Below are 14,906 nucleotides of genomic sequence, written 5' to 3'. Positions count from 1 at the left end.
TGAAGCAGTTTCCACTTGAAAAGTGGCCAAAATACCTGTGGAGAGGTGCAGAAGTCTCATTGACAGTTACAGGAATCGTTTGATTGCCTCAAAAAGTTGTGCAACAAAATATTAAGTTAAGGAGGAACCATCATTTCTGTCCAGGCCTATTTCCTGAGTTTTATTTATTTATTTTTTTTTTTTAAATTCTGTGGAAGCTGAAAAGCAGCAATGTCTGACTGTCATTTATTCATTTTCATTGATTTTTAATTTATTACTTTTGGCAGATTCAAGTTATTTCTGTGACCATTGTGAGTTTTTCTTTCATTAAACGAGGGGTACCAACAATTTGACCACATGTGTACATACAATGTGATGACAAAATCAGCAAATGGTGTGCAGAGTAATCTTGGTGTCCTGTGGAGTGCAGCACACAACAAGCATTGAGTTATTGGAAATGACATAGCAGGGGTTCCTTAAAAGGGTGGTTCACCCATAGTTTTTATCTTCTAGATCGATATTATGTTTATACATATTATGTATATTATATTATGTTTTTATCTTCATATATAGCGATTATTGTTTGATACAATGTTTCTCTCAAATACCTTATTTTAGCAATAGTGTCTGTGAGAGGCACAATTGCAGACCGCTGTACCCCGTTCTGTGACTGCCGGGCTCTGTGACCTCAGGGATCCGGTGATGTCACGTCAGTTCCAGATCACGTCACATCACTGCGGCCGGTCCCAGTCTTCTTGAGTCACTGTGCTGTGGGCGGTGTTTCACCACTCATCACAGCACAGTGCGTCTCCTGCTTGCAGTGCTCTGCTATGAGGGAGGAGGGAGCTGATGGGCTGTGACGAGCGGTGAAATGCCGTCCACAGCCCATCACTCACGGACACTGGCCGGCCGCGGTGTTACAGGAACTTGACGTGACATTACCGGATCACCAAGGTCACTGAGCCAAGGGGTCATGGAGCAGGCAACAGCGGTCTGCAATAGCGCCTCTCATAGGCACTATTGCCAGCGTAAGGTATTTGAGTGAAACATTGTTTCTCAATATAATATCGATCTAGAAAATAAAAAATATGGGTGAACCACCCCTTTAATGTTATCAGGGAAACAAAGAGCCATATCCAAGTGATGCAGATAGAACATCGCATCATCATAACAGAGACTCCTTAATGTAATCAGTGGCACAGACCGTGGCACAAGTCCAGGTAATAGAATATGCTGCGCCTACATGTAAGAGCGTTGAACCAAAAAACGATCGGCTTAGATGAACATAGGGACCATGTGAAAGCTTCAGATAAAGCACAACTATAAAGCCCTAGGAAACAATGGATACACGGGAGCTATTGGCTGCTAATATGGAAGACACAAAAACCAGTACAATTACAACAAAACATGGGAAATATCAGACGACAGGGCACCAGTGATAAGGTACACAAATATATAATGCTAAATAAGTACAAAGAGCATATATGAATAATATATCAGTGTATATAGAAAGATGTGATCAACACATAACCCCAGAAGCAGTCAAAAAATACGTTTCCTGAAGTAGGCAGATTACATAAACATATGCAAGAGGAACAAACAATGAAAAAGAGGCAGGAAGGCCACTGCATGGCACCTATCTGAGCACACTCTGAACATCAAACAAAGACTGGAGCACAAGGAGTAAAGTGCAAATATGTTTAATAAATAGCAACTGGACCAAAGGAATCAGCGGCAAAAACAGGCCGGCAGATACAATATAGATGTACTAGATGACAATTACATATAGGGCACAAGTAAAAATGAATGAATAACGGACTGGGTCAAAAACATGAACAAGGCATCCTGCACATAAAGAGCATGGTGTAAAATTTTTGACAATTGTTACACATAGACAGATGGAAAAAAACAGCATTGGATAAGCACAATGATAACAGTGTATACTCTGAAATAACAGAGATATATAAAATATATAAAATAGGATCCAAGTCTCACTAATCACTAATAAACAGTGCTTGATACAGATGCTGGTGAAGCAGCAACTTCTGAGGTGACAGAGTCAAATAGTTAAACAGTCAAAAACAGATAAACAAGTTTAGCCACCATGAGGTGCTAATTAGATGCCAATGAACAGTCAGATAAAGTACAAAGACATGAATGCATGAATAGAATCCCAGCAGGTTAAATAAACATACCCATAAGTGCACAAAGCCGGCCTGATAAGCAGCAGAGCAGACCCCCCACCCCCACCCCCACCCGGAGAGAGCCCCAATGTACAGTTAGGTCCAGAAATATTTGGACAGTGACACAAGTTTTGTTATTTTAGCTGTTTACAAAAACATGTTCAGAAATACAATTATATGTATATATAATATGGGCTGAAAGTGCACACTCACAGCTGCAATATGAGAGTTTTCACATCCAAATCGGAGAAAGGGTTTAGGAATCATAGCTCTGTAATGTATAGCCTCCTCTTTTTCAAGGGACCAAAAGTAATTGGACAAGGGACTCTAAGGGCTGCAATTAACTCTGAAGGCGTCTCCCTCGTTAACCTGTAATCAATGAAGTAGATAAAAGGTCTGGGGTTGATTACAGGTGTGTGGTTTTGCATTTGGAAGCTGTTGCTGTGACCAGACAACATGCGGTCTAAAGCTGGTGTCACACTAAACGACAGCGACAACGACGTCGCTGTTACGTCACCATTTTCGGTGACGTAACAGCGACCTTGTAAGTCGCTGTTATGATCGCTGCTTAGCTGTCAAACACAGCAGAAGCAGCGATCATAAGGTCGCTGTGCTACATGTTCAGAGAGCAGGGAGCCGCGCTTAGCGCTGGCTCCTTGCTCTCCTTGCAGCACACATCGGGTTAATTAACCCAATGTGTGCTGCAGCTACATGTCACAGTTCAGAGAGCAGGGAGCCGTGCTTAGCGCTGGCTCCTTGCTCTCCTTGCAGCACACATCGGGTTAATTAACCCAATGTGTGCTGCAGCTACATGTCACAGTTCAGAGAGCAGGGAGCCGTGCTTAGCGCTGGCTCCTTGCTCTCCTGCAGCACACATCGGGTTAATTAACCCGATGTGTGCTGCAGCTACATGTCACAGTTCAGAGAGCAGGGAGCCGCGCTTAGCGCTGGCTCCTTGCTCTCCTGCAGCACACATCGGGTTAATTAACCCGATGTGTGCTGCAGCTACATGTCACAGTGCAGAGAGCAGGGAGCCGCGCGCACTGCTTAGCGCTGGCTCCTTGCTCTCCTTGCTACAGTATGCATCGGGTTAATTACCCGATGCGTACTGCAGCCACATGTCACAGTGCAGGAGCCGGCACTGGCAGCAAGAGCGGAGGCTGGTAACCAGCGTAAACATCGGGTAACCAGGGAAAGGTCTTCCCTTGGTTACCCGATGTTTACGCTGGTTACAGCTTACCGCAGCTGCCAGTGCCGGCTCCTGATCGCTTCATTTCGTCGCTCTCTCGCTGTCACACACAGCGATGTGTGTGTCACAGCGGGAGAGTGACGACCAAAAAATGAAGCTGGACATTCAGCAACGACCGGCGACCTCACAGCAGGGGCCAGGTCGTTGCTGGATGTCACACACAGCGACAGCGACGGGACGTCGCTGCAACGTCACAGAAAATGGTGACGTAGCAGCGACGTCGTTGTCGTCGTCGTTATGTGTGACACCAGCTTTAGGAACTCTCAATTGAGGTGAAGCAGAACATCCTGAGGCTGAAAAAAAAGAAAAAATCCATCAGAGAGATAGCAGACATGCTTGGAGTAGCAAAATCAACAGTCGGGTACATTCTGAGAAAAAAATAATTGACTGGTGAGCTTGGGAACTCAAAAAGGCCTGGGAGTCCACGGATGACAACAGTGGTGGATGATCGCCGCATACTTTCTTTGGTGAAGAAGAACCCGTTCACAACATCAACTGAAGTCCAGAACACTCTCAGTGAAGTAGGTGTATCTGTCTCTAAGTCAACAGTAAAGAGAAGACTCCATGAAAGTAAATACAAAGGGTTCACATCTAGATGCAAACCATTCATCAATTCGAAAAATAGACAGGTCAGAGTTAAATTTGCTGAAAAACACCTCATGAAGCCAGCTCAGTTCTGGAAAAGTATTCTATGGACAGATGAGACCAAGATCAACCTGTACCAGAATGATGGGAAGAAAAAAGTTTGGAGAAGAAAGGGAACGGCACATGATCCAAGGCATACCACATCCTCTGTAAAATATGGTGGAGGCAACGTGATGGCATGGGCATGCATGGCTTTCAATGGCACTGGGTCACTTGTGTTTATTGATGACATAACAGCAGACAAGAGTAGCCGGATGAATTCTGAAGTGTACCGGGATATACTTTCAGCCTAGATTCAGCCAAATGCCGCAAAGTTGATCGGACGGCGCTTCATAGTACAGATGGACAATGACCCCAAGCATACAGCCAAAGCTACCCAGGAGTTCATGAGTGCAAAAAAGTGGAACATTCTGCAATGGCCAAGTCAATCACCAGATCTGAACCCAATTGAGCATGCATTTCACTTGCTCAAATCCAGACTTAAGACGGAAAGACCCACAAACAAGCAAGACCTGAAGGCTGCGGCTGTAAAGGCCTGGAAAAGCATTAAGAAGGAGGAAACCCAGCGTTTGGTGATGTCCATGGGTTCCAGACTTAAGGCAGTGATTGCCTCCAAAGGATTCGCAACAAAATATTGAAAATAAAAATTTTTTTTTTGGGTTTGGTTTATTTGTCCAATTACTTTTGACCTCCTAAAATGTGGAGTGTTGTAAAGAAATGTGTACAATTCCTACAATTTCTATCAGATATTTTTGTTCAAACCTTCAAATTAAATGTTACAATCTGCACTTGAATTCTGTTGTAGAGATTTCATTTCAAATCCAATGTGGTGGCATGCAGAGCCCAACTCGCGAAAATTGTGTCACTGTCCAAATATTTCTGGACCTAACTGTATATGTTTCACAATCTCAGCTATAAGATTAGTTCATCAGGGGGAGGTGGAACGCTGTGAAGCAACCATGTGTTTTTATACATGGTGCTCCCATGCTCCAGCCCCACTCTGTCAGCGCGGCCGGACCAATCGCGGCCGGTAACCAGCACAGTCAGCAGTCAACGCCCTTTTTTTTTTTTGTGTTAGGTAGCGCACATGTGCGGAAAGCGGGGACGCGTCACCCACGAACCGCACACATGCGCAGGCGATGATGACGCCGACAGAGCTGGGCCAGCAGGTCACTGATGCAGCCGTGCCGACGGGGGGAGGAGAGGCGGGAGCGAGCATAAGTAGACAAGGATAAGTAAATATGCAATGTAACAGTAGATTACATAAACATGTGCACATCTAATATATAAAGCTGAGTGTGTGTGTGTGTGTGTATATGTATGTCCGCTAAAGGAATCCGCACCGTCGCATGTACAATCACGAAATTTTGCACAGACACTCCATCACTCCATGTGACTAAGGGAACGTTATAGACTATGTTTGGGCGGGAAAATTTAACCCCGTCCTTTACAGTTACTCTACAAAAATCCTGCCTCCATTAATCTGAATGGAGCTGGGAGCTCCTGGCTATAAATAGCAACTGTCAGTGGTTGCTATAGGAACATAATAAACTGTTAGTATAAGAAGCTTATGTGTGAAGTAAAAAGATGTCGGTGGTGAGACGGATAGAGAAAGACAGAGACAGCCCGGGCAAAGAGACAGCCCGGGCAAGAGACAGACCTAGAAACAGACAGCCGGGCAAAAAGACAGCCGGGCAAAGAGACAGCCGGGAAAAGAGACAGCCGGGCAAAGAGACAGACAGATACAGAGATTGAGACAGACTGATGCAAATACAGAGAGATAAAAACAGACAGACAAGGAAAGAGACAGACAGACAGTGACACAGAGACAGAGACTGGGAGAGAGACAGAGAGACAGTTACAATCTCGGGCAATGCCCGGGTACTACAGCCAGGGCCGGATTATAGGCGGGGCAAGCGGGGCTCCAGCCCAGGGGCCCCCACCAAAAGAGCTTCTAAGGGGGCCCCCACCACCAGGGCCATACTTGTCAGCATTTTTTTTTTCTTCACACCCTCTCCCCCTCCGTAAAGACAGTCTAATAAATCAGTTGTGTTTTCGGAGGGGAGGGGGGGAGGGGCGGGGGCGCGGGCGGTGCACCGGCATTTATTTGTATCTGCGTCTTTAAGACGCAAAAACAAACTGCGGGCACAGGACGCTGAATGACCCCGGAAGTACCAGCGATTGCACTTCCGGTGTCAGAGGTGTGCCAATGAGCTCCCTGCTATGTGCTGCGGCCGTCATGGGCGTACCCAGCGAGGGGCGGGGGGGCACTTGCCCCCCCACCCTAGAAGCAGGGGCATGGTGTAATGGGCCGCTGTATGTGCAGCCACGCTCCTCCGCAGTGTGTGCATGCAGGCCCGACACACTAGCTGCAGCAGGAGCAGGAGGCAGCGCTGTGCTGTGCCGGCTCTGCTGTGTGCTGTGTGTCCGGCATGCACACAATGCAGAGGAGCGCGCCGGAGCCGGTGCTCGCAGCTTCCTCCTTCTTCCTATTCAAATGTATTTGCGTCTTTCAGACGTAAATACATTTGAACAGCGCGCCGGGACTGGGCCCCGCCCCCGACGTGCAGTAACGTGATGAGATCAGCACCTTGCTGACGTCATCACAGTGCTGCGGGCGCCGGCACACAGGGGAGATCAGATGGTAAGCGCTCCATGAAGGAGCCGAAGAGACAGGTTTAATTAATGATGATGAGTGGGGAGGGGCTGAGGACACATAACGGGGAACATCTGTGAAGGAAGTGGAACACAGGTTTGTGACAGGCAGAGGGGGAGCACTGTATTCCGAGGGAGGGGGGAGGCAGGAGTGTGTAGAGATGGGGCAGTGTGATTTGTGTGTGTAGGGGGTGATGAGGGTTGCATTGTATTGTGTGTGGGGGGAGGGGTAATGGGGGGGTGCATTGTGTGTGTGTGTGTGTAGGCGGTAAAGGGAGATGCATTGTGTGTGTGTAGGGGGTGATGGGTGGGTGCATTGTGTGTGTGTTTTGTGTGGGGGGAGTAATGGGGGGTGCATTGTATTTGTGTGTGTAGGGAGGAATGGTGGGTGCATTGTATTTGAGTGTGTGTGTGTTTGTGTAGGGGGTGATGGGTGGGTGCATTGTGTGTGTCAGAGCTGTGTGTGTGTCAGAGCTGTGTGTGTCAGAGATATGTGTGTGTCAGAGCTGTGTGTGTGTGTGTGTCAGAGCTGTGTGTGTGTGTGTGTGTGTCAGAGCTGTGTGTGTGTGTCAGAGCTGTGTGTGTCAGAGATATGTGTGTGTCAGAGCTGTGTGTGTGTGTCAGAGCTGTGTGTGTGTGTCAGAGCTGTGTGTGTGTGTGTCAGAGCTGTGTGTGTGTGTGTGTGTCAGAGCTGTGTGTGTGTGTCAGAGCTGTGTGTGTGTGTGTGTGTCAGAGCTGTGTGTGTGTGTCAGAGCTGTGTGTGTGTGTCAGAGCTGTGTGTGTGTGTGTGTCAGAGCTGTGTGTCAGAGCTGTGTGTGTGTGTCAGAGCTGTGTGTGTCAGAGCTGTGTGTGTGTGTGTGTCAGAGCTGTGTGTGTGTGTCAGAGCTGTGTGTGTCAGAGCTGTGTGTGTGTGTGTGTCAGAGCTGTGTGTGTGTGTCAGAGCTGTGTGTGTGTGTGTCAGAGCTGTGTGTGTGTGTCAGAGCTGTGTGTGTGTGTCAGAGCTCTGTGTGTGTGTCAGAGCTGTGTGTGTGTGTGTGTGTCAGAGCTGTGTGTGTGTGTGTCAGAGCTGTGTGTATGTGTGTCAGAGCTGTGTGTGTATGTCAGAGCTGTGTGTGTGTGTGTCAGAGCTGTGTATGTGTGTGTGTGTGTCAGAGCTGTGTGTGTGTGTGTCAGAGCTGTGTGTGTGTGTGTCAGAGCTGTGTGTGTACTGTAAATCTGAATGTGGCAGAACAGGATAAGATAAATGTTCATTGGATTTATATCTAAATGCTATGGTTCACGCACTACTGTTATAGCTAAAAATGTTAACGTTATGGGCCCCCCACCAGATTTTCTGCCCAGGGGCCCCCACCAACCTTAATCCGGCCCTGACTACAGCTAGTGTATAAAACCCATGAAAAATGAGAAAAAGAGGGAAAAAATTTGATATATTGGAGGGGGAAGAAACAAGGGGTAATGCAAATATGTGGGGACCAAACTAAGTATAATCACTACAAAACATGAAAGATATGGGATAACAAGGCACAAAATGCACTAATAACATTCACATCTATAGAAAATACCAAATAAATACAAATATATGCATTGGTAATAAATCAATATATATGTGTGTATGTATACAAGATATTATCAGCACACAACCACAAAGTCAGGAAAGAGCAGGGGGCACATCCCAGGGCAAGCGGATCACATGGACAAGTGCACACATGAGCTGAGGAAAAAGGGTTTTGAAGGGGAGGGAAAAGAATTAGAAGCAGGACGGGGCATATGAATACATGTAGATTATAAATAATTTATATATAAGGCACCAAAGTAGGTACACATAATATACTAAATGGGATATATTAGCTAAAAAGGTTTGAGGCACACTTCTAATATACAGTACAGACCAAAAGTTTGGACACACCTTCCCATTTAAAGAGTTTTGTTTATCTTCATGACTCTGAAAATTGTAGATTCACATTGAAGGCATCAAAACTATGAATTAAAACATGTGGAATGAAAACTTAACAAAAAAGAGTGAAACAACTGAAAATATGTCTTATATTGATAAAAATAAAGTGGCCCTGGCAACGTTGGATACTGAAATGATGGAACTAGTTAACAACCTACGTAAAGACCTCCCTCCAGAAACTGTCCAACAATTTTTTGAAGAAGTAGAGAAGGATATGCAAAAGTGGGAAAAAGAAATTAGTACAACAAAGTCTAAGACATACCAGCGGGATGTGTCCGATTATGCCAATAAGAAAATTTTAAGGCTAGGTTCACACTTCCGTTGTTTTGTATCAGTCACAATCCGTAGCCTTGAGGAATTACGGTATCCTGCAAAATATTTTACATAAGCAACGCATGTGACTGATGCAAAACAACGGAAATGTGAACTTAGCCTTAGATGGCAGTTTAAAACAGGGCCATCCAAGAGGGGTAGATCCAAAACAGGTTCCTTTTCGTCAGCAACTACAGCTAGTGAGGCGGATAAATCAGAAAATGAACTACCATCTGTTAGTACTATTAATACCAGATCAGGTGGTGTTAGAAGAACGGCTCCCCTCTTTCAGGCAGTAAAGGGAAGGACGGACCAATTTAAGGTAACCAACCTTTCCAATCATGTATTATCTGATATCCAGATCCAAGTGCTTGAGAGGGGTTTGTCTTTTGCCCCTACCATGCAGTTGGACACCTTTACTGCCTACTGCCATTAAAGACGTCCATCTTTTTGCACGAAAATTACTATTCAAACGTATCTTTACCCAATCCACCACAGGGGGGGCCCACCGAAGTGGAAAGGGAGGAAGAGGCGATAGAAGTACTAGAGGCCCTAGCGGAGGAGTCTGCAGGAGCCCACATAAGTAAGTTTCCAGTCCATCTATACTCAAAATCAAAAAAATTCCCTTCAGTCAGTCTATGTCCTGCACTTGATATATTTGTTAGAATGGTCACCAAAGACATTGAGGGGCTGAATCAAAAACCCAATAGATATTCTAATTTGAGCTTGCAGTAACGCAAAGCCTTAGATGAAATGAAAGAGTGGCATGATGTTCAGTTTAAGCCAGCTGACAAGGGTGGCAACCTTGTCATCTGGCCGAACATCATGTATGAGAAGGAGGCCAATAGGCAGCTGGGTAATCGGACCTGTTACCAAAAATTATATACTGATTCAACACAGAAGTTCCAGGTTGAATTGGTGGGGATCCTGGAAGAAGCTTATGCCAATGGTACTATTCCAAAAAAGCTCTTTGACTGCTTGGTAGTCAACCACCCCAGGATGCCCACCTTCTATTTGATTCCCAAGCTGCATAAGAACTATTCCAACCCTCCTGGACGCCTCATAGTGTCGGGTATGGATGGGTTACGTGAGGGAGTGTGCCAGTTGTTGGATTTTTATTTGAAGCCTCTGGCCGCTGCTCTACCATCGTACATAAAAGACACTACGGAGGCCCTCAGGAGGTTGGACAATATTACTCTGGACAAGGGGACCATCATGGTGACCACGGACGTGGAGAGTTTATACACGTCCATTGATCACCATGATGGTCTCAAAGCAGTGTCCTGGTTTTTGAACTCCAGTAATTTCGATGGGGCACTGGTGGAACTGTTGCTCACTCTATTGGAATACGTTCTAACACACAATGTATTCACTTTTGGGGGGGTCTGTCTATATCCAGAGGCGGGGCACCGCTATGGGGGCGGCCTGTGCCCTGGCCTATGCAAACTTGTTTCTGGGGGCCTGGGAGAGACAGATTTTCCTCACGGAAGCAGATGTCGATATCGGTAGGGTACACAATTGGATGAGGTATATCGATGACATCTGGTTCCTGTGGGAGGGGTCCCCTAGTGAGCTGGCTGGATTTATAGACAGGCTCAACCAGAACCCCATCAATGTCTTTCTTACATACAAGTGTGGCCATGAGATAGAATTTTTGGACATAAAGATTAGGATTATGGAACAGGGTATGTTAGGTACTGAAATATACAGAAAACCTACGGCCACTAACGCTTTCCTCCACACAACATCCTCTCATACCCCGGCAACTATCAGGGGCATCCCCGTGGCCCAGTTTGTGAGGGCCAGGAGGATATGTTCCACTGAAGGGGCTTTTTCTAAACAAGCTAATGATCTGACGGAGAGGTTTTTGCGTCGGGGTTATAGTAGAAAAATGATAAAGCGTGGCTTAGAAAGGGCAAAAGTATGTACCAGGGAGTCCCTTTTGTATCCCAACTATTTTGAACCTAGACCTCAAAAAGAAAATGAAGTACGATTAATTACTACATATAATAATTGTTGGAGGGATATAGGAAGGATACTTAGGAAACATTGGGACATCCTTAAGACTGATCCGATTCTGAGTAGAAATGTATCATCATTTTCCCTTATGACAGCACATAGGGCTAGGAATATTAAAGATCACCTCGTGCATAGTCATTATTGATTAGGGAGCAGCGGCAGAACAACATCTGGAATTGTAGGTTTTTATCCTTGTGGCCTATGCAAGGCATGTGCAAACATGCGCAAGGCCAAGACCTTTAGGGGCACCAAGGATGACAAGGATGACAAGGAGTATGACATTAGGTTACATCTTAGTTGTACTTCTAAAGCAGTTATCTATCAGGCCTCATGCCCTTGCAATTTGTTTTATATCGGCATGACCACTCGGGAACTTAAAACCCGGGTGGGTGAACATGTTCGCAATATTAAAAATTCCAATGAGGCCTCTGATGACGAAAAATTAAAAACTATCCCCTGCCATTTTAAGGAGTTTCATAATTCCGATTCTAGACTCCTTATGGTCAAAGCAATCGACCAGATTAAAATAGACATACGTGGTGGGGATATAGGAAAATCCCTGGCTCGGCTTAAGAGCCAGTGGATATACCGGTTGGGCACGGTATCTCCAAGTGGACTAAATGAGAATTTTGGCTTTAATGCCTTTCTCTAAGTTAAAGCGCTGACCCTTGTTTGGAGACGTTTGCATTATTATTCATTGTTTTTAATTTTTTAATATTACAATGACTGAATCTTTACGATAACATCTGGTTAATGTGTGACTAATACTGTGGCTCTATAAGGTATACTAATACTCTTTCTTCTCCTTTATTGAGTTTGTAGTGTCCAGGTATTTTGATATTTCTATGCAAAGGAGGAGTCGTTTAGGATGGCCATATATGGGGTCTTGGACTTAAAAGGATGAATTTATCTCCAAACCGGATAAGCAGGAAGCAGGCATATTGAACAACTGAACAGAATTTTGAGGATCACTACTGGCAATCGTTTAATACATTGTGCCTTATTTTTTTTATTCCTTTTTATTTTTATTTCTTTATACCCAAACTATGTCTATATTTTCATATATGCCGGTAATGAACCACAAAAAATTTTTTTTTTTTTTTGTTACATTTTTATTGTAATTTATGATGTTTGTTTGCGTTCTTGATATGTTTTTAATGTATCAAAATGTGTCACATGTGCTACCTCAAGGTATTTTTACTTGATCACCCACTTTTAAAATAATGTTCTGGGAGTTTTCAAGATAAACACTCCCCCTTTCTTTCTATGTATGTATTATTGCAATGCATTTCCTATCTTTTAATATGATTTTAGTATTTCTAGACTTATCCAGCGTGTTCTATGCTCCAGAGGTTTAGAGAGATGTTCCAATTTTAATAAGAATTGATAAAATCCTTTCCAAAAAATTATTTTTATTACTATCTAAGCTTTCATATCGAGCATATTTTTGTAAAATACCCCCCATTGGAGTGGTATTCATTTTTTTCCCTTCCCCCCCCCCCCCCTTTAGATATTAAATAACCATTCCAACACATTTTTCCTATTAGTATAACCATCAGTCCCGTCCATTCCTCAATTCTGCACAGCGTACTTTCACATGTGCATTTACCCACCACTCTATATTACTGCACACACAGTTTTTTCCCCCACGGTCTGACCCTTTGTTACCTACGCAGGGTTATACTTGCTCTGTGCGCCTGCGCATTCTTTCATTTTCCCACGGTTTGAACCCGTTTCACCCCGACAACCCTGATACTCGCTCCTTTCCTTCACGCATGCGATCTCTTTTCATCTTACTTTAGATTCCTCTACACCAGCCCTTCACGGTTCAGATAATTGTTCACCTTTTTCTGCACTTCTAAAATCCTATTTTTACAATCAGACAAGCTCACTATTTCAAGTCGGTCATAATATGTCTGCACCAGCACTAATCACGTTTATGTGCCCACACAGATGTCTATATATATTAAATTGTTCCATGGAGCATTATGAAGAATTTTTGCTCATAAATATTGGTCTCTTTGAGTCACAAAATAACATCCCATTCCCAACTCCATCAAGATCAATTGACGGATTTGGAGTAATGGTTTGGTGTTTAACCCCTCTGCACACTAGCACCTTCCTATAAGTTGGCATCTTCCTTTTTATTTCTTTATACCCAAACTATGTCTATATTTTCATATATGCCGGTAATGAACCACAAAAACATTTTTTTTACATTTTTATTGTAATTTATGATGTTTGTTTGCATTCTTGAGTTGTTTTTAATGTATCAAAATGTGACCATTTTTTTTCCCCTTCTTTTTTTCTTCTTCTTTTGTACGTCTCCACGTGTCTATGAGTCATCGCCCTGCAACCGGGTGGGTGGATGACGTCATGGCTGTCAACGTGGCAGTTTGTATCCTCTTATAAAGCACTAGGCTGTGGATATGTGTATGATTTCTTTTTTCCCTGAGGAAGGAGACGGTCCTTGTCTCTGAAATGCATTGGAATGCTGAAATAAAAAGAAACTTCTTCATTAATCCTGCATCAGTGGTTTTTAAGCGCGGCTATAACCCGTTTTTCTCTTTATTATATATATATTTCTCTAAGTTAAAACGCTGACCCTTGTTTGGAGACGTTTGCATTATTATTCATTGTTTTTAATTTTTTAATATTACAACGACTGAATCTTTACGATAACATCTGGTTAATGTGTGACTAATACTGTGGCTCTATAAGGTGTACTAATACTCTTTCTTCTCCTTTATTGAGTTTGTAGTGTCCAGGTATTTTGATATTTCTATGCAAAGGAGGAGTCGTTTAGGATGGCCATATATGGGGTCTTGGACTAAAAAGGATGAATTTATCTCCAAACCGGATAAGCAGGAAGCAGGCATATTGAACAACTGAACAGAATTTTGAGGATCACTACTGGCAATCGTTTAATACATTGTGCCTTATTTTACCGGCGTATTGCTGGCATGGACTACAGATTGCTAGCTTATTCTAGCTTAAAAAAATGTGTGTATATATATATATATGGTTATACCGCATATGTGCTTTCCTGTTCCAAAATTCATCCAGTTGGGTGCAGGGATTTATGGGGTTTAAAAAACCTGTGTTACGATGATTTGGATTTCTTATGATAATGGTTAAAACTTTTTCCATATGTATATAAAATATATTTAAAATCTATATACTTTTTATAAATTAGGTGATTTTTGTCATCTATAAAATCATCTTCTCATGGGGTACCCCTGATAATTTGCGAGGTATGTTTTACCATCTACCACTGTTAGTATTCCTGGAGCGCGGCAAAGCCTTACAGTGGATTCCCAGCACTTCAGTACGTTCGAGCGGCGTGTGACTGCGCATGCGCGGTGTCTGTGGCATCTTGTTGCCATGGTCTCCGTGACTGACGGCTCCACGCTATGACCGGAACTAGCGCTGGGTTACTTCCTGTTTATCCACGTTGTATGGTGGCGTCCGCGCTAAAAAACACGTGTTTTCTCCTGCTCTCCCTGAGTAATCAGGGGTATAAAAAGACCCCCAAACATCTTAGTGGTACACCTGGCTCCCGAAGAAGCAGTTAGTGAAACGCGTCGAGGCGTGGTGGTTGCGGGCACGTTGTCAGTCCATCGGTCAGGTCTGTATACTTGGTTTTGGTCTTGCCTTCTATGTGACTTTATGGTCTGGATTCATGTTTGGACCTTTGTTGTCCATGGAGTTGATGGGCTAGTTGTGAGGCTGGATACCGCCACTGTGATGCCATTTGGGCAATGCACTTTTTGATTCATTACAGTAGCTGTGCCCTCCCTCGCAGCCCCCTCCTGACTCATGCCTTAGTGGCAAAATTTGTCACAAAAGGGAATGTTATAAACTTTAGTTACTACCTCTGACTTACTAATTGATAGCTTGGAGTCCCCCT

At 44.1% G+C, this 14,906-nt stretch overlaps 1 long non-coding RNA gene across 1 annotated transcript; it reads left to right on the top strand.

Annotated features, from left to right (window-relative positions):
- The first annotated feature begins 816 nt into the window (after nt 1-816).
- Nucleotides 817-13,446, top strand: LOC142317191 (uncharacterized). Its single transcript, XR_012754678.1, has 3 exons — nt 817-1,012; nt 9,476-9,560; nt 11,812-13,446. It is a non-coding gene; the product is annotated as an uncharacterized LOC142317191 (long non-coding RNA).
- The last annotated feature ends 1,460 nt before the right edge of the window (nt 13,447-14,906 follow it).

The sequence above is a fragment of the Anomaloglossus baeobatrachus genome, chromosome 1 (assembly GCF_048569485.1).
Source record: "Anomaloglossus baeobatrachus isolate aAnoBae1 chromosome 1, aAnoBae1.hap1, whole genome shotgun sequence".
Lineage (NCBI taxonomy): Eukaryota > Metazoa > Chordata > Amphibia > Anura > Aromobatidae > Anomaloglossus > Anomaloglossus baeobatrachus.
This window is presented reverse-complemented; position numbering and strand designations above follow the sequence as displayed.